We start from the raw sequence: 25,418 nt of genomic DNA on the forward strand, positions 1-25,418 counted from the left end.
AGTCCCTTCTTTCTCTGTAAGAATCTTAATCTCTCAAGTCAAAAACTTTCCCGGTTCAGAACAAAAACTGCATCTCCATTAAAAATGCTAAACTGGTAGGTGACAGCGGAAAAAAATCAATCCGTTAAAAATAAAAAAAAATCAGCAAGAAAAACGTTCACAGAGACAAATTTGCAAATGCATTAATTAAGTCAGAGAAAAAACTTTGGAAAAGGGGAAACCGGCGAAAATATTCGCTGAGGGGAAAGATGTTGGGAGGGGGGCGTGGTGCGCGGTCGAGCGATGTGGTTTTGGCTGGGGGTGGGTGTGTTGGTGGGAGGCGTGGAGGGTGTGAGGGAGGCCTGGGGAGGGGGAGGACGACGGAGAATATAGGCAGCTCCGCCGTGCGCCCTACCTCACTCGACTCCGCGACACCACCGTATCCGCGACACCGCTGACAACGCAGCCCCTAGCTCACCGAGAGATTCCATCACTCCATCAGGTGAGAGAACGGTAAATAATTATCCCTTGCTTCCGCCCCTCTGCTTCCCAATTCGTTCCCCGGTATCCACCGCGCACTCATAGTCCTAAGTTGTGTCGACAAGCATTACTTAGCGTAGGGGATCCAATTCAAATTCACCAATTGATCATCAGAGGGCTGATGTTTTCAGCCTTTCCAGCCCAAATTATTTCATATGCGCTATCTTTCCTGATTTCACGGCAATACAAGCCTTGTATTCTTTTAGCATCACTCGATTTACAATTGTAAACTCTTTTCATTTTGTGTCTTGATTGTTGGGCGATGGCGAGTTCATATTTCAATAGCTATAAGTTATCTATATTCCTATCTTTATTCCCTTTCTTTTGGTGGAGAACTATGTCTGAAGAAAGTTGCCATGTAGAAAATAAATGAATGTTGCTCTGAACCGAGTTCGTAGAATGGGCATATGAAATAAAAGTTTTTCTTTAAGTGAACTTTCAATCAGAAATCACATAGTTACAATTTTTATAATTAATGCAATGCGGTTTTAATATTATGACGTGTTAGGTTAAGAGCGATAATTTTCCTGGACTGCTAGGGCATCCAAAGTATTATTATTCTCATTGTGAAACCTATTTTTAAATATTTCTGGGCGAACTCGCGTTCATACTGTTTACTATTGCGAAGGAATTCGAATAGCTTTTCGATATACCACGCTTTGCAAAATGAAGAAAAATTGGTAATCATTGTGTTACGATCTTGATGAATTTTTGAGATGAAAAAAGTGTCAAACTTAAAAATTTCCAATAATATTATTTACTCGAAATTTAAAAGAAAAATATATGCTTCACGTTCAAAATTAGCCTGGCATCACTCAATTGTAATCTAGTAAGTAAACTCAATTCTCAAACCACTTCAACATATTTTGAACAAGTTCGTAAGTCATACTTTGCTAGCATAATGTGCTCGTTTAAATATTTTTTCATTCTCATGCGTAAGACGTAGACATTTTTATTCATACTTAATATTTTGTTAGCACCTTTGCACAAATGCGCTGCAATGGCTGCTGTATCCCTCGTGCATTTAGCGCGGTATGCCTCATTCGTTATTCCCGACTGATAATTTTTATATAAGACCGTGATTTTACTCATTCATTTCCCTAGCTATTTCTTCTCCATGCTAGTTTTTGCTTTACTTTTAAGTTTACTTCAGCAGCGTTACATTGAAAAAAAAACAGAAAAATAGCAACCCAATATATATTACTGCATAAAAACCAAAATTCTTCGCTTCGAAAGAAAAACTATCTGAAAAACTATTATATCATAAAGAATCAAATTATACTTGAGAGAAATACAAATATTGGGATTCAATTCTTCGAGTGCGCTCCATTTTGATGTCCTGCTTGTATAATTAGGAAGGAATAGCATTACTACCATTAGAACTCCTCAACGAACCTAAAATGGAATGCTCATGCATTTTGTAATTACTCTGTTATTTATCTGTGCTTAATTTTAAAATCGCCGACAACTGGTAGCGGTATATAACACATTTATATAAATGATTCATTTAAATAGTATAATTTAGTACCACGCATAATTTATCGCGTATCGAATAGTTATTGCCGAAAAAAATGTGTATTTTAAGGTTGATTTCGTTCCTTAATACTCTGAGGATTTAATTCCCTCCAATTATTTTTTCATTTTATAGATCTGTTCTTTAAAATCAGCTGATTCATCTTTACAATGTTTTAGGTTTATTTTAAAACTGCAATGATAATTATCTTAAAATAGGAGGATTACGATGCATACACAATACACTCTAGATAATTGCAGCGAAATTTGCTACGATTTTAAGAATTAACGAAGTAATACATTAGTTCAAAGTTAGAATATAACGGAACGTTTGTTAACTATCCTTTAGAGAAACTGACGTTAACATTTTAGTAAATAGACCTCGTTAACAGGGAGAGAATATAATCATTAAAAGGAGTCAGTTGAAAAAATTCTATAAAAAATTAATCTAAAAGTAATCCTTACGTCATTGAAATGTATTTTTAGAAGTTAACTTTGACAACTGCAATCTTCAGAAAAGGTTAATGATATATATATTGCAAAGGTATAGCTGCCTGTAAGGTTTATTGAACACTCAGTCATCCATCTGAGGTTTTTATCAAATTGCTGCTTATAAATTCAATTCTGAGACCAAAATCGGAAAATAAATATTCTTTCGAGATGGGTAATTTCGTAAGATCGAAAAGCTTGGGTAGCCAAATAAACGTTACTTTTCAATGTCATCTCTCTCGAAGTCATAATCAAATAAAACTCGTCTCTGGCACCTTTGAGCTACGCCTTTCATAATTTGGGGATTAAGAAACAGAATCAGTCGATGATTCATGCCTCACCCAAGTAAGAATCAATATTTTCAATTTTACTAATGTCATGACAGTGGAGTAAATGTCGAATATTGAGCGAAATAACACAGAGTAAATATATTTTTCCGAACAATACAAATCTTTGTACATACTCGTGCTAATCCACGAATGCATACTTTATTGTGTGTTAACCTAGTTTTTTCGACCATCACTTTAAACAAAACCCTAAATTAAAATGATAATCAGAAATAATCTTTATTTAAAAAAAACATTGCGTACACTTTGTATAATAAGGCTTATTGTTATTTATTCAAGAATAAGTTATCTTTTGATTTAATGGTTATTAGAGCGCAGCTATAAGGAGCATTCAAAATCCTCAATCAATAATGATTATCTTCCGTACACTTTTAATTAATAATAATTAATGATTTCATAGCCAACATTGATCATCTTCCGTATACAAAATCACATATTTTATCACCAGATGCAACAGCTATCCGTGTTCCCATTGAATACTGATAGGCCTCTCCCAATATCAAGTTACTTAGTCTCCAAATTGCAATAAACATTAACTACGACAACAGCTGCCCTTAAAAATAACAGGCAAAATATAAGTAAACATTTATCCAGGTTAGCAGAAAATTCTCCTCTCTCATTCGGTCGTAAAACGGATAGAGAATACTTTGATCAGGCAATTGTCCACTTCAAGAATTAGTTTTCATTGTATTTGAGCAAAGTTTGAAGGTACGTATTTATTCATGAATACATGTTTTGTCCCCTTCAAAGTAATCCCCATTAAGTATTATACACTCGTGCCAACGTTTTTTTCAATCCTCGAAGCACTTCAGAAAATCATTTTTTGTGATATTATTCTGTTCCTCCTTCAATGCAGTTTTTAGCTCGTTAATCATAGCGTAGCGTCGTTCCTTCATGGGCCTCTTCAGTTTCGGGAATAAGACAAAGTCACTGGGGGCCAGATCTGGGGAATACAGTGGCTATGGTATCATTAGTGTGTTGTTTTTGGCCAAAACTTCACACACAAGTAACGATGAGTGAGCAGGGGCGTTGTCATGGTGCAAAAGCCAATTTTTGTTCTTCCACGAATCCGGGCGTTTGGGGCGGATTGCTTCTTGTAAATTGAGCATAACTTGCAGGTCATATTCCTTATTTACCGTTCAACCCTGTGGCAAGACCTCATGATGCACCACGCCCCTGCATTTGAAGAAAACTGTAAGCAAAACTTTCACATTCCATCGAACTTTGCACGCTTTATTCGGTCTCACCTCGTGCTGCAGCTTCCCTCAGGATGATTGAGCTTTAGTGTCCATATCATAACCATGAAGCCATGATTCATCACCAGTTATGACCCTCTGAAGCAAATTTGTGGCGTCGCAAACAGGGTCCAACACCTCATTCGCAATGTTAATGCGTTGCTGTTTTCGGTCGAAATTGAGCAATTTTAGTACGAATTTCGCGGCGACCCGTGTCATGCCCAAATTATTGGTAAAAATCGTATGGCACGAGCCAATCGATATGTTTAGGTCCTCAGCAACTTCTCTAACAATGATTCGACGATTGGCCAATACTATTTTCTTCACTTCATCAATGTTTTCCTCTGTTGTTGACATTCTCGGGCGACCGGCACGCTCTTCATCGTTAACATCTTCTCGGTCCTTAGAGAACTTTTGGAACACCGATAAAAGTTGCTTCGGTCCAAGGTAGTTTCTTCATATGTCACATTCAACATTCGGAATGTGTCCACGCACTTAATTTCGCTTTTCACACAAAATTTTTCACACAGATTCTTTGATCCATTTTTTGGAACAGGCAAAAATCAAAGACAAGCCAAAACATGTCCAAGCAAAACAGCTGTCAACAACTAACTGAAAGTTCAAAATGGCCGAACTTTTCGGCATACGTGAGAGACATAAGTACCAGCATAGGGCCACAAAGAAATCGAAAATCAAACATAGATAGCCTGCGAAAATACAAAATTCGCGACCTTGTGTGTGTGTATATATATATAAGTATATATATATATATATATATATATATATATATATATATATATATATATATATATATACATATATACATATATATATATATACATATATATATTTTTTTTTACATATATATATGTACATATATATGTAAGGTCTGAACCTAATATTAAAAATATTTAAAATTGATAATAACGGACCAAGAACCTATAATTTCCATAAAATCTACAAATTAAGCTTATAACACATTGCTGTGCGTATACGTTTTCGTTATCTAATTTAAAGATCGTTTCCTCGATTCATTCATGGGATATTATGACTTGTTCTATGTTTATTATGAAGGTACTCGGGCTTTAAAAATATATTAGAAGTAAGAAATCTTTAAAACAGTTCAAATTTTTACCACAAAAAATGAGTTTTTAACGAGGAGATATAAATTTATTTTTTTAAATTTAATAATTTTTGTCACTCTGCGTCTTCATTTTGGGTAAATGGGAATAGCTATTACAATAATGGATGAACTTTCATGTCAACAGGTAATCAGGGAGAAATGTTTTTAAGTGGATTGCATATAACTTCTGATCGGAAATTTCATAGCACTTTCCTTAAGTGTGAAGTATGGGAAATATCGCATATGAAAAATATCGCATAAAACTTCATAACAATATTTTTATCACTTCGACTAGCTTTTACTTTTAATTGGTAAACTTTAATGTAGAATATTCGATAATCCTACCTGTTGCGCAAAATATAGGCTCAATGAAAGTGAAATATTAAATGCTACAGAGTAGCCCGTAAAAATCATACAGAAAATATGTTGCAATCGAATTAAATAATTTACGATGGTGTATCTTTCATATAAACCGCTGGAGGTTTGCGACGTTGCCAGAATAATTAAATTAAACTCGGCATAGGGATAAAAAGAAATGTAAAGAGAATTCTCGACGTTGGGATTAGCCTGTTCAATGTACACACTTCGGGTAGTGGAATACCTAGCATATAGGTTTTACCACAGGAATGGATGGCAAACGATATTTTTTTATTAAATTGTGTTAACACGGAGCAAGAGGATCTCGTCCGCAAGATTTGTATAAAAAATAGCATATGTCATCATTGCTGAGTGTTTTCTTACTTAATGTTTATTTAGCCGTTCAAATAATGGAACATAGTCTAACAAATTTAATCTGCGGTATGCTACCCACTAGTCATAGTAATTGATCGTTGCAATTAATCTGTTTAAATAATTTTATCTAATTCAAAATTTGAAATGTTTCATTTTCAATACGATTCGTTTGCAATTTGAGACACATAAACAGAGACCGCTTTACAATGAACAGCTCGGCTGTAAACTAGGGTTACAAGACTTTAATTACTGAGATATCGATATGAGAAAAATTATAATGCCATTAAAAAATTACGTGCTGTAACGAGATACATATAGTATTTCATAATTTGTCTTTTAATGTAGAAAATAGAGAAAATTATTTGAGAAGAAAATGTCTACATTTTCAAAAATTCGAACAATATAAAAATACCCGATTATAAAATGTCACTATAATTATTTTAATTAATTCAAGTTACTGAGCCTTCCAGTCTAAGCAACCGCCAAAAGGATAAGTTTATAATTTCGCGTTATCTTGCCCGTGTGGTAATATTAAAATCTAGGTTTTACATTCTCTCATATTTCGAAATGTTATACCCGGAAGGAGAATTAGTATATACGAGGGTCATCCGGAAAGTAGTACCCGTTCGTGCCGCATGAAGTGCTGACGACGCGAGTAGCCGCTGGACGAGTTCAGATAGCTTCAGTGGCTTGTCTGCCTTCTCTGAGCCAAATTGCGTGACGCTAGCATTGCCTGTGTTGTTTCTGTGATTGTTTACAATGTTTAAAAAAATTGAGAACGCCGCCAGTTGTGAAGTGAGGGCAGTGATTAAATTCCTCAATGCAAGAAACGTTCGCCCATGTGATATTCATCGCCAATTAAAGGAGGTGTATGGAGACAATGTAATGGACGAGTCGTCTGTTCGGCGGTGGTGTCGCAACTTCAACATGGGGAGGGGGAACACACACGACGATGAGCGTTCGGGGAGACCGTCTGTCATTACAGACCAACTGGTGAGCTCAGTTGACGAATTCGTGAGGAACGATCGGCGCGTCACAATTGATGACATCTGTGAGCATTTTCCCAATGTTTCTCGAACAATTGTTCATGAAATTGTTAAACACCATCTGCATTATGCAAAAATTTGTGCAAGATGGGTCCCTCGCGTATCTCAATGAGCTGGCGGCGAAGGACTATGCAGCAGGAATACAGAAACTTGTCACACGTTATGACAAATGCCTTAATTTGCTTGGAGATTATGTTGAGAAGTAGTTTAAAGTATCCTCTTTCAAATAAAATTTTTTATGTTTGTTAATATTTACTTTTGTGTCTTTATTTCACGAACGGGTACTACTTTCCGGATGACCCTCGTATATTTACTTGTACTTGACTGACCCGTGGATTTTTATTGTTCATTGATACAATAAATAAAAGCGCTAGATTAAATTTATATGAAATATGGAAAAATCCAATGTTAATCACTGTGTATACTTAGTATGATTTCTCGTACGTTTTGAAATCAAGATCAAATACTTGGGCCGACGTGAATATGGGATTTTATCCTGTGTCCCAAAACTATAAAGATCTATTCTATGTAAATAAATATTTTGGTAACCTTAAAGATGCTCACCCACTCTTAAGGATGCCATCCGCGTTAACCCGGTGTTTCTCCATTGGTAGGAAAGTTGTGAATGACATTTGCTTTATCCTACAGGTTATACTTCTTAAATGTCATTACAGTGTTGAGGGATGCGTACATTTTCAATATGACTCTCCTTGCTAATTCTAATGTCAAAATATCTGGCTACTTTTTCAAAGAATACTTCGTTTCATAGAGACAATATTTCACAACGGAGAAAGGATAAGAATTATGGGAACGTACAATAAATGTATGGAGGGGGAATCGTTTTGAGAGGAGAGGGGAAAAAGCCGGAAGGTCGAGAGAGTGGGTAGGGTTTTAATACAATATGTCGACCTCAGACGGTTGGAAAGCTTTAATTAACCATATGCATGACTGCTCTTTTGCATTAACTTGAAGCAGCGTCGTTGTGAGGCAGATAACAGATAGAATTGAAGCATTCTATCATTGGTACAATTTTTATTATGAAACGAAACGTGCTTAGGGACCGAGGGAGAGACGGACGACAAAATGAGGCTCCAGGAAGAATGATGGTAGTTGATTCTAAATATTAAATCAACAACCATCGCAATTATTCAAATTCGTTGAAAGCAAAAGGCTCATTTCCAACATTGACAACAGTGTTTGAAACACAAAAGTTAGCTTTCAATTGAAGTTTTTCCGTTAATATTTATTTTAGCCAAACAATACTAAGGATAATTTTCCGAAGGGAAGATAAAGGTATTTTTTGCCAAGAAAATATTTTATGAAATATCAGACGTGTAAAGGTGATAGTTATTGATTACGATGTTGTTTTAGGGAAATATTGATGGGACCCAGAATACTGTGGACCCCAGTAACACTGTGTAGTTTCTTAGGATCAAAGCACTCCTCTGTTGTGATCCCTCTGTCATCGACCAATAAATACAAATAAAGCTTTAAAATATAAATGCAGAACGACATGTACGCTATTCACTCAAATAATTATAAAGATGAAAAATAAGGAATCCGTATTTGTATAAGGAATTTACAGAGTTATTCAAATCAGTAAATCAGATTTTGCAGGGTACGATTACACAGTGACTAGTGAATAAGTCGCAACCAGTTGACACATTACAAGGTCCGTGTCACCATTAACATAAGTACGTATAGAGCCTTAGCGTAAGCTAAAATGTGATTAATTCTACCTCAATTTTCAAAAACGTGATTAGTTCATCCTCAATGTTTATTTTTTTGTTTTAACTATTTCTGTGGTCAAACTAATAACTGTAATTAGGTGTAAAATAATCTGTAATCTATTTCAAAACTTCATACACTATTTTAAGTGGATTTCAGATGCTTCAAATTTTTGATTTGGGGATAAAAAGAGATGTTAGCAACAATCTACTACTCTAGGAACAAATTTAATGTCCTAACTAAAACGTAACTATTTAGAGACCAATACAACACTAAATATGTCGGAAAAGATAATAAATGAGTTTCATTGAACGAGAAGGCAATTAACTGGACCGTCTCCTGATTTCTTGCCCTGATTTCTTAATACGCTGGATCCCTGGCATTCAGCTGTGGAACAAAGATTAAAAAATTAATGTGCAAACGAACTAATCCAAACAAAAATATTACGTCGTCGTTACAAGCTGCAATATTAAACATAAAACTTTCGTTTAATTAATGGAATATTTTGTTATGACTAACTTATTGTATACATTTACTAGAAACTTGCAATCAGGCTACAACAAGGGGACAGCATATTTTTAAATATCGCAGTATCGATTTCATTACGTGTTGATTACTGTGTTAATGGTATTTTTATTGTTACCATGACCTTAACCCGACTCATAATTAACATTGTTTATTTAAATGATATCTCTGTATTAATATTAGCGATATTTTTTGTTATCAACGGTGATAGGTTCGATGTATTTGGTAATATGAAGTAATAGACCTTGTAAACCATGAATAAAGCCATCCTGAAATGGGTCTGCATCTTATATGCCCGTGCATCTTTTATGCAGTCAAATACGGTCCCAACTATCTATGACTCAAATATTAGACGCAGAACATTTTTAGAAAGGTCGAGGACCGACCATTGGGAACACCGTGAAGGCATATTGAGCATTAAGCTTGACTAAACACGACTGCCTTTCGTGAGCAATGGAGTCCCATTTGGCACTTGAGGATATCGCTGCCGGTGTGGGAGCAGAAGACCCTGACCATTGGCACAAATGGAGCACCTGCCTTCCCCACCGAGCCTTGCCTGTCACGAACGATTCGTGGTAGTGATGGGAAGGGGAATCATCCAGCCGAAATACCATCCACCTTTTTGCTCGTTAGTAAATGCGCGGCGTGCGGAAGTGGAAACCTCCCCCTTCCCCCACTCCAACTCATCAGCTTACAAGTTTGAACTGTGCAGTAATCAGATATCTTGCAAAACACGTTGGAACGGCCCGCCATCATTTCTTGCGGTCATTCCCTTGGAAATGTTATACTTATTCCTAGAAACAGGGAACATCGGCGGAACCTTAAAAAAGTAATAATATATAACTTGTTGACACTAGTATAAATTACTGTTTTTTTTCTTTACTTTACTTAATATTAAGAATGGTAATTAGTTCCTATGCGTCAAAAATATTTTTCGCAAAAAATAATTCATAAAATATGTTGAATTCCCTTGTCGTTGAATTTTGCATAAAAAAGATACTTTGGTAACATTAACGACACACACACTTATCTTTATATCAGTACCATGTCCATATAAGCGTGAAGTTATAATGCACTTGTTTTAAACTTTATATTAATAAACTGTTTAGACTGCTAAAACGATTAAATTTAAAGGAGCTCTGAGATTTCTGTCTGTGGTCTTAAAAATATAATATTGAAAAATATTTTGACAACACAACTGATATTTCACAACAAATATGGTTTTGCAACTTTTTCAACATATGAAAAATTAAATTCAATGTAAGTTATAATTTTTATTCTGGTATTCCCAATACTGTCTTTCAAAAGAAGATTTTAGGATACGCGGAAAATTCTGAAATATATAAAATTAAAATAAATAAAAACAAAATATTTATTTTCTTAGTTTTTTCGTTTCTGTTATTAAAAACAACCAAGACCATTTTGAGAAACAATATAGTACTGCTAATAAATTGATGGAAATTAATTATTTTATATATATCCTACCCAAAAAAAGAAATGATACGATAGTCCTCCAGGTCAAAACATTCGACCTAAGCCCTCCCTTGAACGAAAACGGAAAAGACCAAGCCAAATATTCCCCTTGAAAAGTAACACACAAGAAAACTTTGATTCCAGTTTAAGCTATAAATAATCCATCAACTTCAGAGAGTTGGATTACTTTGTACGTCTTATGTCGAATAAAATTTTAAATAAACTTGGGAGGGGCTGATGGTTGGGAACCGTAATGCACCTTACGCTAATGGAGAGGAGTTGGCGCCAACGTTGAAAGAAGGGGGAGGACGATAGTGGGAAAGGTCACGGGCGTTTCTGGCAAGAAAGCCACCTTAAGGCTGCTTTGACGTGCGAACATGATGCGAATTTACTCTAAAAAACTGTTAAAAGGTTCCAAGGCGCTTATCTGGAAAAATACTTGAGTTTGGATTAAATTTTCACTATTCTACACGTATGAAATACGTAGGAAGGGGAAGGAAGAGAAAATTTTATTTATATAGAAAGTTTTCAATGAAAGTAAACTCGTAAATTCTCAATAGTATTTCACATTTTAATTAGATGGAATGCAAAATACCACACATCACATCGAGCTTTACAATTAACTCGGGAAGTAACCTTGAACACTTTCCCAAATAAAAACGAGTATATAAATAGTAAGAAAATCTCCAAAAACAATAATGTACTCACTGTTCATTGTAAAAATAATGACTTCCATTGAAACTTCAAAATAATCCATTTAATATTTTATTTTATCGCAAATACTCCGAGCCACTTTGGATACATACGTATTAATTTCAATGAAAAATCGTAAAAAATGGATTACGATCCTCATATAGTCAGCAGTAGAAACCCCTTAATGGGGCAAAGTTATATTTTTGTAAAATTAAAGATAAGCATTGGATCTTAGATATAATCTTTTGTTTAATAGGAGAGTCAAAATTGTGACAATTTTGCAGCCGAAACATGAAATGCTTTCATTACAGAAACAAATATTATCAATCGCTACTTGTAACCAACATTTTAGCTGCAAAAGGTATTTTTAGGAAACATTTTAACTTTATTCCTCCAAAATTAAGCCGAGCGAATTGTTTTTGCATTTCCCTTTCAAGGTCCTCGAAAGTATATTCAAATTTTTCTACTGATAAATTAAACAATTGAGTCAAAAATTAAAAAAACTTGTCGTGAAATCACAAAATTTTAGCAGAATAAACAAATCAAATTGCCCCAAGAACCATTCATTTTGTTCCGAGTTTTTTTTATCCCTGCGTGATGTTTACGAAAGTACGGTCATATTTTTTTCTGGGAAAGGGATGTCGAACTGAATGATATGTTATTTTAAATAACTATGAGTTTGACACTCGTAATGACGTATGGACGGTATAAATTCCCAGAAAGAGATAAATGGATCATTCTACTTGGTTTGGAGACAGTGATTTATTGAATAGCATCATTATCAAATAATAATCATTCCTTCCCCGTTCTTCTCCCCTCGTCGGCGTCAACCAGTTTTAATACTTTCCTAATTCATAGTTCATGTCAGTTAGTTTGTAATTCCTACTTCTAATATGGTTACACACAAAATATTCTTCTTTTTGAGATTAAATATTTAGCTCTGTAGAAATTCCCCAATAATAATTTCAGTAAATTATAAATGTAACAACAAAAAATAGGATCCACGGATGGTCAGTATTTTGGGTTGGGTTGGAAATTAATTCGGCTAACACTTGCAAAATATTGTTGCAATCAACATGAATTATATATAATTACGGATGAATGAAGACCATTATTTGTACTTGTAACAAGTACTTCAGATGACTCCTGTGCTCTTGTTTTCTGTCTTAAATTCTTAGAGGTATGTCTTTTTAATGACTTTGGTGACCAGGTCTACTCACAATATCATGATTATTAATTTAATAATGTTTGTCAGAGTGTCATTGCAAATCTGAACAACAATATTTTAGGTTATTAGAGTGTAGGAGCTCTCATTGAGATTTTAACTTACATTTGCATATGCTCCTCTTACTCAAAGAACAATAAAAGCATATGCATTATGAACTGCCGTTGCACCTCCTTTGATAATGGATTTAATTTGAACATCGTACGAACCAGGTCTGTATCATTATTTGCAAAAGACAATTTCCTTGGAAAACTATTTAAATTTTATTATCTTTAGGTTCGCGTAAACTATTCATGCTGATACAAATTATCCATAAAATTGAAGTTAATTAAGACAATTTGCTTGCATAAATATATTTTTTCTTCAATGGCCTCTAAAACGCAGAATGTAAAAATTGTAGGCATAAAACAATCGCAACGCAAAACTTAAATCATGTGTTCTGTTTGCATAATGATCAATTAAATCTCATGAAAAAAAGGTTTCCCGTGCCCTATTTCCAAATTACATAATCTTCATCGTAAGTAATCCTCTTAATAACAGCGAAATTAAAATACTCAAAGCTTTCGTTACGCATGGTAATGGGTTGTTCAGAGAGTAATATCAATTTTCTGGCGAATGAGGTCATCAAAGGTCTTTGACAATGCCTTTCTTTACTTTTTCGCGAGGTTTCCTTCCTCTTGCTTAAACCTCAATATGCGTATAAAAGCGTTCTTTAGGTTATCTATGTTTTCAGGCTTAAATTTGCGCAAATCCTTTATCACTGAAATAAAAAAATAATACAAAATGTATCTTTCCGCCAATTATATTAGGTACAACTAGTTTCAATGCATAGACGTCATCCTCAGGTACCTGAGGATGACACCGATGCGTTGAAACTAATCGTACCTAATAAAACTCGTGGAAAGGTACATTGGGTGTTTTTTTTTATTGCAGTGAACGTATTTTATGCACAAGGTTGGTATAACAAGTATCGGCGACATATTTTTCCTGATGTTAGCGTGAAGTGCTGGATTCAGACCATCGGTTAAGTGTGCGCATGATCACAGATCGTATTGGCATGGATAAGATGATGGCTCACACCATTATCACAGTCAATTTGGCGATGTGAAAGATCTGTGCTAAGCTCTTCCCGAAGGTCTTGACGGATGACTAAAAGCAAAGTCGAGTGCCTGCTTGCAAAAACCATCCGCAGCGTAATCGCGACGATTCCCCAACCCCCTTAAAGTCTCGTCTTGGCCCCAGTAGACTAGTTCCTATTCCCTAAAACCAAATCCTTCCTCAAAGGACACCACCATGGGGTCTAAGTACCGTCAAAGAAACTTGCAAGCGTGCCCTTAAGGGCCTTCCGGAATCCGCCTACCAGGGAGCCTTTGAGTCATGAAAAATCCGTCGGCTAAAGTGTTTATGCGCTCAACGGATGCAATTTGAAGAATTTTGAGACATTCTAACATAATCTGAAATAAATATATTGTTCCTAAGCTTTTCCCGATACTTTTTATGCAAACCATGTATAGTATTGATTTCCGAAAAACTACTACATGAAGACTCTATATAAATACTTCTTTATGAGCTATTAATTGATACATCGAATCACGTCCATCAATGTTTTATACGGGCCAACAAATATCTAATATCACTTTATTCTATATTTACACAATTTTTCTTCGAACTGATCAATTCCCACTACTTCATTTTTCATGAAATTCTGAATATTATTTTTATATCAACTAGATGGGTTCCAGGAGAAAGTGAACATATTTACGACGATTAACGTACTATTTACGGGGATCGAGATGGTGCGGGGGCTAACGTACTGGCTACCCACCCAGAGGGCTCATGTTCAAATCCCGGCAGTGTTGAATATTTTTCAGAGGTATCTCGATCCCTACTTGAGGTGCTTTGTGGAGGGCACTCTGAGTGAGTACGCCGTCCGTCGGATGGGACGTTAAGCTGCGGACCCCTTAGCGCCTTTCGTAAAGAGTAGGCTAATGCCGACGTCGGGTTTCTCTCCACCCTTCATCCTTTCCTCTCCATCCCCTATGGCGCAAATGACCTCAGTTGTCGGTCGCCTCCCCTTAAAACTACTACTACGTATTATATACGTATCAAAGTGTGTTCACTATGAAAATATTTGGATGGAAAAAAGTCATGCATCTTTCTAAACCAAGGATTTGAATGGCGTGCATTTTGTTTTGTCGGTAGTAAATCTGGCTTAAGTTTTCTACTTCTCTAGAAGTGTCATTCCCGCCGTTTGAAAATGTAACATAAATTCTCAGACAAAGTTTCAGTATTAGGAAGGGGATTTACCGAGTTAAAAGCAGAATGGTCGTATTAAATAAAAAAAAATTTTATCGATTTTAAAATGAGGATAGAACCCTAATAGTTAAAAAAAATTGGCTAGGGACAATGTTTTCTTTTTCCTTAAATGCGTATCAGAAAATAATTTTAAGTACAACCTGAGAGGCAACGCCTTTGGACAACAAAGAAATGTATTTGGTTCACCAAAAATTTGTCCATTGTTTATTCTTATCATGCCTTATATTATTGTGAATGTTGATATCAATAGGATAGTCTAGAAATGTTATGAAAGTTTATCTAGTTCAAAGTCAATGATTCAGTTATGCCCGCAATCAAAGCCTAAAAGAATTCATAATCATCCATATCTACTAAAAAAATATCCTACCATCTTGCTGTCGTAATATTTTTACCCCAATGGAGTTGCTCAAACAATTCATGACGTGAATAATAAGTTAAAATTAGCTAACGGTGGCTCTGAAAAAATAGATGAAAAATTTAATTCAGCCATTTTCTGGCTCCGTCATGGGTGATCTCATTAACTATTTGCACTAATTGGATAAAATGCATGCAATCAGACATTTTCTTTTGCGATAAATTCAACTTTCATCTCTTTTCCTGTTGAGAGTCATTAAAAATATTTTATTTTTTTCATATTTTGCATTATTTGCGCTTCCCTTCACCATTTAATTTTACAAGTAGCATTTGACTCGTTGAATTTAATGCAATCAATATAATTTGACTGTTTCGAAGATAATGGGAGCAACATGTCAATTTTCTAGTATCTGGTGCTCAATGAAAACATATTAATTTTAATGAGTGGAGTCGATCGATCCAGAGGAAGTTTTGAAAAGCACGTCAACTTTCTCGTTTGCTATGAAATTGTTACGTCATTTTAGTGCAAAATATAATGATTTGGAATTTATGCTCTGACCCATACAGATACTCTACTTGAAAGGTGCATGGTTACCTTTAATAATATCAATATTTTGACATTTTGAAAAAGAGAACAAAATTACATATTCTCACTCAGCCTGAAAATGCAGAGTGATAATCTGATTCCAAACGTTGAAAAAATGATATATCCACGTTACAGGAAAATAATTCACAGCAAAGGTGACGGCTAAATAGAGAATACTAGGCTTGACTATCAGTTATGAAGCAATATTTTTCCGACTCCACTAGTAATTAAATTAAAGGTTACGAAGAATACCATCAATATACACAAGTATAAATTGCTTATATGTTTACATACAAATTTCAAGTGAAGCATCCTTTCACACACCTGCTGTGTTGCATTATAAAATTTCGTGATGAAAGATACTAAAGGAGTTTATCATAAATTTTATCAGGTGTTGTCTTTCAGAAATCCAGGCCTCGTGAGTTTTAATTAAATTCAAACAAACGCAACCGCACGCACCGGCGATGATCTCACTAATTTGTCAAAAAGGCTGTCACACTTTTTTGAAGAACATTAATGAAAGCAAACCCTTTAGGATTATATCCATCCAACAAATATCAAACCGCCCTGTGTGCGCCGAACCCCTAAAGCTTCTAAAAGGCTCCCCCCTTGACCCTTCAATTGTCAAAAACTCGAATTTCCCAGTCCTCCACCCAAGGCCAAGCTCGGTAAAAGCCACCAAAAGGAAGTTGCTTCCGATTAGCTTTTATTTTGTTCGCACGACCTTAGATGTAATTATGCATTTCGTAATACGGCGAAGGATTAGAAAAAAGGCCGTTTAATGTGGGAAAATAGACGGCGGGGACATTATTGTTGCTGTAGTTACATCTGTTGCTATTTGAAGGCGACGATTCCGAAAGATTAAACGGGAAGAAGAGCGGGCGAGGAGGTGGGGACGACGGGGCTTAATGTGTTTAATCAGCTAATTGCAACGGCGCCTCACCTTTATTTCCTTCATTAGCTTTCTCCTCCTCCTTTGCCCCTCCTTCACCGCCATTACCCTGGCGCCCACCCCCGTCTGCGTCCTCCCCTCCCTTACTCTTAGCTACTAATTTTTCCACCTCCCGCCCCCCACAACCAAAGCCCCACGTAATTTTTTCTCCTTACACCGTGATCGGTTATATGATTTCCATGAGCGTCCCTTATCTCTTCTCGAGATCTCCAGAGCGACAAAGGGAATAAATGATCGCCTCGGGAAGATGGCCGACGAGGTTCTTTGGCTGTATTAGCGCTACAAACAAAATTTTTGAAGCATCTCCCGTATTAAGGACCGGCTCCTGTCAGAGCAGATTCTGGTTCTCTCAACCCTTCCCCCTCTTTCAGCAGATAATCCTTATACTTATCGCAAGCCCTTATCCAAAATTTCTAATAATATTAGGCCTGGCATACCTATTCTGAAAAGAGGGAATAGCAAGCATCAAGAACGCAATGAAGTGAAAGAGTAGCCCGTGGACAAAAAGGAGACAAGCTTGCCAACATACACAGATGGTATTCATCTTATAAATCCGCACGAAATTATAATAAAACATATAACTTGGTTCAATCATCAGTGTCATTAAGTAAATCATTCAGGTTAAGAAAATTATACTAATAAACAATAGTTCTTCGATGGCACTTAATGTCGTCAGATATGACCCCCCACTTGCATGAGAATAGTATCCAGCTTACATAAAAAGTACTTTTTCAAAAAAAACTCATGAATTGTTGAAAAAAAGAATTTCTTATCACAACTCTGCCTGAAACATTCATTACGTTACAAAGGGAATAATATCCATTTCAAGAGGACAACATTGTTCGTGAAGAATCACTCCATGAAATGTTAAATTATGGGTAATTATATAAGAGACAATATATGTATGTATATATATATATATATATATATTGTATATATATTGTATATATACATGCATACACGTACACATAGATACATGGTCCATTACTGTGTAAATCTTACAATGTAAATACATATGTTTCGGGAAAATAATATCATGGGTTTTGATACTGGTGAACATGGCCAACCAAGCGATGTTTTTTAATCGTATGGCCATTCCATTGCAGTATTATGGCATAGCATGAAGAATATTTTTTTCCCAATTTCATCCTGAAGTAAAAACATTTAACCAGAAGATCTCTGAGCCGTAAACTGCTCGATTCCATGAAATTTTGAAAACAATGGCATCAGAGGTACCGGGGGAGTGGCTCAACTTTGCGGGCGCTAGAAACCACCTTTACTTGTATCCAATCTTGTCCCGTGTTAATACCTTTGCATTTGCTCAGACTTGAAATCTGTTAATGGTCAATACACAGGTCTGTATATTCACATTTTTCCCACAAAGCCTCAACGAATGGAGGGGCAAGTTATTCCACCAGCCATTAGTATAATCGGCAGCTATTGGTATTAGGTATTATTTTATTTTCGGCCATGGTCGCGGTTTCACATGGAGAATAAGTATTCCTTTTTTCGAAAATAATCGGTAATCAATTCCCTTTAATATCTCCACATGGTCTCGCCTACCAATGGGCGCACACGGAATTGATTTCTTCTTTATGGCGCCGCTCCACCGAAAGTAATTCTATCAAGTCAGTTTCCCATCCCATCCCAATTGCGGATTTTTAGAAAATACGCCTAAGGTAAAAATGTCGTTTTTCCGTCAAATGTCACAGCTTGAGGGAGGGTTAACTTATTGTTGTTAATCGGCATATCCTTTAATTTAACAAAATCGTGCTGTTTTCTTGTGGTCGTATTGTTTGAAAAATGTTTGATTTCATAAGAATGAAGATCGATTAAAAGTTATCACTCCTTCAGAAACTACTAACACTTCATACTGTCAATGGAATCTGAGGTTTCCGGAGCGTTTATCCAGAGTTTCCGGCGTTTTTCGATCCCAGTTTCTAATATAAGACGGCCAAATTCGACGCGACTTCAGACCAGAAGACACCAGCAACATGGCTGGAGAATTTGTTTTCGCTAAGAGACACCCTGACGCGGAGGCACGCCCAAAAACCTTAACTACTTAAACCTCTACAGTACTTCTTACCTCGTTCCTCCCACCCTATAGACGCATCCTTTATTACTTGGAAATATATGAATGGTTAGAAAACACCTTAAATTTTGCTCTTAATATCCGTAAACACAATAATGGGGCCTCGAATATCCGTATATGTATAAGAAAATACACAAACAGTTTGGAAATCAGTGATGAAGAAAAACATTTGGTTCAAATTCCAGAGATAATTTCCTGAAAAGTCATTATTAACCACAGGCAAGAAAGTATAAAAAAAAAGAGTAATGTTAACGTAAAATCTCCATTTCTCTTGGTCATTCGAACAGAGTGAAACATTGGAGGCCAGTGTCCCGTTAGGTTATACAGTTCAAGTTTACGAATGGAGTAGAACATCTGGAGACAAAAAATCAATTTTAATCAACAAGAAAAATTTTCAATATATGCTGGTGAATTATTTTTTAATTAAGGCAATAATTATTGTTGAAATGCTATTAAAAATCAAAATGGTCAGAGACATATATAATCCAAAATAACCTATATTTTCAGCTAACACTACGATAAAAGAATCAGTTGGTATTATTGAAAGAGTGGCAAAAGACTCCACAGGCCAACCCCTGGGAATGGTAATGTTCCATTCATACGCAAACACGTATTGCGATAGAATACCAGGATTATATAAATGCCTGGGTTCCACCGCGAGACAAAAATATATGTGTGACAGCGGCAATCATCAAAATGGGAGAGCTTTTCAAAGATCTAGATCATTCTTACAGCAATATTACCGCTCCGACTTTGATTTTTTTAAACATTGGCACGTTATTTTCTTTTGCTTATTAGTCAAATTCGAAAAAAGAACATTTTTATCGCTCGTCTTCGTTTTTACCTTATTCTAATTATTTAATGTACAGGTATTAAAAACAAGTACGTACTACTAGGTATCCTGTAAGTCCTTCACCCAAAGCAAAGGTTAGCTGAAGGCCTCCTTGGTTGAAAATTCAGACTAAGGCACTTACTTGACTGTCCACCGAAAGATCATGGGTTGAAGTCCTTGTCGTGCCTTCGAACACGGCCATCCAAATTACACTGATCTATTTTTCTCAAGGATGTATCCATATGCAAAGCTAAGAACGCCTCGGAGTTCCCACAGCTCTGCACTTTAAAACGGCACCGACTAAATCAACGATTCTCTTACTGATGACGCCAACCTTCGCTTTGTAAACCATATGCATTTTACACATGCGCCAGCTACGGGGTCGCAATTGTACTACCACCTTAAACCACTACGGGCTCATTCGATCCATTTTTCTATTCTAGGCCATCCGGAGACTTGTTCGCAGGGCCGACGAGCAAAAGTGAGAAGAGAAGCGAGGCGACGACAAAGGAATCGTGGTGAAGATGCTCGCCCGCGCAATGTGCGTCGCCTTCGTGGCCTTCGTCTCTGCCAGCGCCGCCCTCTCCTTCCTCTCCGCCCCGGCCGCCGTCGCCGCCGCGTCCCAAGAAGGCGAAGGTGAGGCTACTCCGGGAACGGCATCAATCATGTTCTGTTGCGTCAAATATAGAGCTCCGCTCGAGGACAGTAATTTTCCCGCAGCCAAGCTGCTTACTTAAGCATTTATTAGTATTTCCAAGAGGTGACAAATTTCGAGAAAATCCTTGCTTGGGCAGTTCCGTAGTTTCATGTGCCATATATTAGAATTAGAAGCCCACTAAACGACTAAAAATGACGATTTTCTACTATTGAAATTGACCCACAACAACCAGCTAACTTTTCAGCCGCACCTCGACTTTTGCCGTCAGAAGGCAATGGTCGCAAGGAGCAGCCTCGGCTGCCTTTCCTCCTTGATTTCTCCTCTGGGTCACGCCGACAGAATGCGACTTTACAGGTCGATCATTTGCCCGCAGTTTCTGTACGCTTGCCCCGTGTTTGCCATACAGAATACGCTCTGGTGTCACCTTGAAACCATCAAAAACAAGGCTGTTCGGTCGTTACTCCAAGTGAAACGATTCACTAGGATGGCCGACGTGCGAGTGACGCATAAACTACCGTCCGTCGCGGAGTTTATTCGCTCGCAAGTCGCGTCTTTCAAATCCCACACCGCACCGTCTGGAAATCCGCTGCTACAAACCATCTGGGACTATGATCCCGGAGAGAAACACACTTATACACTGCCTAAAGATATTACTCGCTTAAGAGTCTTTTCTATTTCTTTTAATTTTAAATTTTCTTCCTACAATAAGCCGCTTCACAGCCGGACGGATCTCTTCCTCCGTCCTCCATGTTATTTTGGTATCATTTTATCCGTTTCACGGTCTTACTACCACCCTCTTCCTCTTGGCCAAGTGTGATTTCCCACTGTGGGTAATGGGCGCTCCTCGCCTCCGCTTCCTTTTTGCACCGCTCTATGCTCAGAGTGGGCAGGTAATGCTGTTACTGATGTTCTTTTTGTTGTAAAAAGCCGTTCCCTGTCGGCTTTCCTTTCTTGTCGGGTTAAGAATTCATATTTTATTCCTAGTTTTAAGTCTCTTCTTCTCGCAAACCACACTTCCACCTCAGCCATGTTTATTTCTTCAACGCAATGCGTTTCTTATGTACAATGACCGGTAAAGGTGGGACTTCACTCACCGGGACGGTTTATATTTACCCGTTTGGGCAGTCAATGAACATTTCGGATAACATAGGTTTCGATGCTTTTGAATCACCTTCGTGTCTAAATCAGACATCGATTCATGAAGCAGTACTGAATTTAGGTATCATTTATTGGTGTCTCCTCATCGAGCTGCGAATCATGAGTCTGAGGACCGCTTAACTACTATTTTTGTCGCTGCTTTGTGGCAAAATTTTTTGACTGGCCTTAGATCGGTCATCTACGACTAATGCAAGGAACGACCGGGATGCATCTAGGTTATCAAAGTGGGAATGGGTCGAGAAACAACGCCTGGGAAGACATTGTTCAAATGCGGGGCTAGTTAAATCAATAATTCCTGAAGTGCATGATTAGCATTTTCCCCTGCGATGAAATATAAAAAAATAAGAAAAAATCCGACTTGATATATCGGTGAAGCAAAGAAAGGGAAGAGGGGCCTTTGTAATAGCGCCATATGGACCAAACATGAGATTAATTTTTTCATTCGTCCTCTATTATTATCTTACAAATAATGTCTAGTTCATTTTCAAATACGGTTTCAATGAGGATAAAAAAATGGGAAAAGGTAATATTGTAATAATTTCCGTAATTAGGATACCTTTTGAAGCAGAAAATGAGTGTACCCAGACGGAATATAGGTGTACTCCCTAGAAAGCTAAACAGAAACTATAAATGAGAATTCCAAATGGAAATTATTTTCCTCAATTTTAGTTAGAATAATTCAGAATAAATACTTAAATGCGAGAGCTGTGCTGTGAAATAATGGATGCAATTTGGCAGGAAATTGTAAGAAATAGATTCAAGACTTCATGCAGTCTAATTAATGATAGATGTGTAACCACCGCGGATAGAGACATGCCCGATGGTCCAGAAAAATTCAATTGCCAACGAACCAAGGCGTTCATTACGGAGCTACCATTTTTGCCGTATTTTGGTAGTAGTAGTAGTTTTAGGGGAGGCGACCGACAGCTAAGGTCATTTGCGCCATTAGGGATGGATGGGAAAGGAGAGAAATACGGCGTCGGCATTAACCTACTCTTAAAGAAAAGTGCCAAGGGGTTAGCAGTTTAACGTCCTATCCGAAGAACAGCGTGCTCACTCAAAGTCCTCTCCACAGAGCATAGCAAGTAGGGATCGGGATACAACTGAAAATTATCCGCTATCTTCAGGATTATAACCCGGGCCCTCTCCGCGGGAAGTCAGTTCGTTAGCCACCGCACCACCCCGATCCACTTACTGTATTTTGATTTTCTCCTCGAGTCACAGGCATAGTGGCACAGACATATGCGTAATGTGGCGACAATATACGCCTTTCCATTCCAAACTTGTGTACGATATCAACAGGTAGATGCTGATGGGGCTACAGTTAGGTACAACTCAAAATACATTGACCAAGGCAAAGTTCATGCCCTCTGAACTTACCACGACCTATCATGAATCGACACTCCTCCTAAAACTCCATTTAATTAAAAGATGAAGTGGCATATCAACTCGTGGGTTAAATGATACCATTTACTCGTTTATCCAATTCGTTGAAGCACGTAGCTCGATAAACTTTCTCTCTCTCTCTCTCTCTCTACTCCTCTCGCTCTTGCGGTGAAGAAGGGGAGACGTCGCTCACGGCTGTCCACGACCTCTACGACCTCCTGCTTCAAAAGGCCGCCCTGGAGGAAAGGCTTAATGAGGCCGCTAGGAGTGCAATCATCCACCAGGTGGTGCGGAAATCCAGCCGCTCCCCATCCCTCCGACTGCGGTTTGGACGCCGGGCTGACATCCCACCGAACGGGCCCGGGGAGGAAATCCTGCCGCAAGGAGCAGTCACCAAGAGCAAATGGCCCAATCAAGCCGAATCTGCACTCTACCCTTGAAGGACGTCATCCACTGTTTCTATAGTTGATGTATCATGTCGCTGTAAAATTTAGCACGCACGCCTTTTAGCTGTACTTGAATAGTGACTGCGTTAAAATAAACCTAATGCATTTCGATAAAGTCGCAGCATAATTTTTTTAATTGATCCTATTTTACACAACCTAAAAAATTATCGCAGTAAGTGAAACTTCCCATATTAATTTTAAGAATACTAGAGGCACAAGGAAAGTTCCCGAGCTCGGAGGACACCGCGAGGTAATATGCTTTACGGAAAATTTAATTCGACACTCAAACAACAGTTCCTAAGAAAAACTCCCTGTATCCTTGTTGACCATTCGAAAAGTTCAAATAATGTTCCCGAACTCACACAGTCATACGTAGCAATTCCCTTTAAAGAAAATACGAGTCACATACAATTTATCTGTCATATTCCGAAAACAATTCTTAAAACGGCATTTGAAACTCTCATTTAATAAGTGTATTTGTATATTCTTCGGAATATGGGTAAAATAGTATCCGTTTGTATTCTGTATAATTTCAAGGAAGCACATTTTATATGAATTACAGACCACAAAGAAGTTTAATATCATGCAATCTAACAGCTAGATATCATGTAATCTTAAACACCCATTTCTTATAGCAAACTCACGTTCATATAGCAATTCTGCCTTTCTTATGTGAAAATGCCATAAAAAATTAGCGAATGTATTCAACAGTATTTCGACACAAATCCATAATATTTAAATGAGAAAATATGGTGTTCTAGCTGATTGAAACGCGTGTCATCATGTATGGGCATCAGAGTACAGTACACATTATAAATATATATATATATATTTTTTTTTTAGGTAATCTACCGGTTAAGGTAGGTTTTTGGATGGACACAACTACCAAACAAATATTTTATTACTCCTAACAAAACACAAAATCCATCATCCTACTCTATATCAGTTCCCTCTTCATCTCTGAGTACTTCTTTCCTCCCTTCATCCCGTCCAACATCCCTATCCTGTTCCTTCCCTTCCCTCTTTTGCCCAACATTCTACCCTCTATCACAGTCTTCAACATCCCACTGCCGGTCAACAACCCCTTCATCCACTTTTCCTGCCTCCATAGGATTGCTCCCAACAAACCCCTCTCTTCGCCCACCATACCAAGTACTTCCTCATTTGTTTTCTTCTCTGTCCATTTCACCTTCTCCATTCTTCTCCACACCCACATTTCAAAAGCCTCCAGTCTACGTCTATCCTCCTGCTTCAATGACCACGTTTCCGCGCCGTACATAGCTACGCTCCATATCAAAGTTTTTACGAGTCTTTTCTTAACATCCTTACTCAAAGTCCCCGTCATTAACTCCTTCCTCCTTGTAAAAGCCTCTTTGCCTAGCGCAATTCTTCTCCTTACGTCCCTACTACTTTGACCGTGTTGGTCCAAAACACTGCCGAGATACGTAAACTGTTCTACCTGCTCTAGTTTTTGCCCTCCTATTTTAATGTTAAGCTTAGCCTTTTTCTTTCTAGAAAATCGCATAACCTTTGTTTTATTAATATTGATTCTCATCCCATACCTGTCGCACTGAATTTCCAATTCACTAAGCAATGCTTGCAGCCCCTTGGCTGACTGACAAACTAAAGCTTGGTCATCAGCAAACCTAACTGATTTTACGAATCCCCCGCCCACTTTCATTCCTACCTCGAGTTCTTCCCATGCCTCTTTGATCATTTCCTCTGCATACAGGTTGAACAGCAACGGTGATAATGGGCAACCCTGCCTTACACCCCTTCCTAACACTGCCCATCCTGTCTCCCCGTTTCCCACCCGCACCTGAGCAGTCTGAGACATGTACAGGTTGCGGATTAGCCTCCTTTCCCTCCAATCTATTCCTATTTTCTGCAATATACTCATTAGTTTTTCCCAATTCACCCTATCAAACGCTTTTTCGAAATCTACGAAACAGGCAAATACCTCCTGGTTGTGTTCTATATTCCTCTCGATT

The 25,418-nt window shown here is 37.4% G+C and overlaps 1 long non-coding RNA gene across 1 annotated transcript; it reads left to right on the forward strand.

Moving 5' to 3' along the window:
- Positions 1 to 394: 394 nt before the first annotated feature.
- LOC139690809 (uncharacterized) lies at positions 395 to 23,263 on the forward strand. Its single transcript, XR_011701511.1, has 3 exons — positions 395 to 481; positions 20,223 to 20,415; positions 23,156 to 23,263. It is a non-coding gene; the product is annotated as an uncharacterized lncRNA (long non-coding RNA).
- The last annotated feature ends 2,155 nt before the right edge of the window (positions 23,264 to 25,418 follow it).

The sequence above is a fragment of the Hetaerina americana genome, unplaced genomic scaffold (genome assembly GCF_022747635.1).
Source record: "Hetaerina americana unplaced genomic scaffold, ioHetAmer1.1.p SCAF_3, whole genome shotgun sequence".
Lineage (NCBI taxonomy): Eukaryota > Metazoa > Arthropoda > Insecta > Odonata > Calopterygidae > Hetaerina > Hetaerina americana.